We start from the raw sequence: 551 nt of genomic DNA, 5'->3' as shown, positions 1-551 counted from the left end.
CCTAGCACATTCAAAGTGATTCATTGATTCCTCTTTACTATGTCATCGTCACCTAATAGAAGATTTTTATGTATGCCTAGCACATTCAAAGTGATTTTATTTTTATTCGAATTTTAGGATTGGTTTCATGTATTAACTCTTGATCGGCAATTTCCAAAATTTAGTTAATTATGGACTCTTTTAGATATTTTTACTTGACTCTTTTAGATTTTGCAGGAAAGAAGAATGTCAAATTACCTACTAATTTTGATTCTTCATATCCATATCTGCAGAGATGCGAAGTATTTGTTCAGAAAATAAGATGGTGCATATATAAAGGTTAGTCTGCATTTAGTGATTTAGGGGCATTGTATCACTGCACAAAATAGTTTTTGATATTGTTTCATTATTAATTCTGATTTTCTATAAATCAAACCAACAATTTTATATAAAGTGATTGCAAGTTTTGTTATTGATTTCATACAAAAAACAAACTTGCTATTGTCTTTTAGTTTATCATTTCATTTAGTTTCAGGGCAACCATCTCATTTGCCATTCACTTTCTAACTCGT

General features: G+C 29.2%; 1 long non-coding RNA gene across 7 annotated transcripts in view; it reads left to right on the top strand.

Annotated features, from left to right (window-relative positions):
- Positions 1–551, top strand: part of LOC119293973 — a 3499-nt gene continuing 2948 nt past the window's right edge. For 3 of the 7 annotated variants that reach the window (XR_005143281.1, XR_005143293.1, XR_005143279.1), the window contains exon 1: positions 22–318. This is a non-coding gene — a long non-coding RNA (uncharacterized LOC119293973). The other 4 variants (XR_005143283.1, XR_005143290.1, XR_005143284.1 and 1 more) reach the window with 4 other exon arrangements.

Source organism: Triticum dicoccoides, chromosome 1A (assembly GCF_002162155.2).
Source record: "Triticum dicoccoides isolate Atlit2015 ecotype Zavitan chromosome 1A, WEW_v2.0, whole genome shotgun sequence".
Lineage (NCBI taxonomy): Eukaryota > Viridiplantae > Streptophyta > Magnoliopsida > Poales > Poaceae > Triticum > Triticum dicoccoides.
The sequence above is the reverse complement of the archived record's forward strand: the minus strand, read 5'-3'. Positions and strand labels throughout refer to the sequence as shown.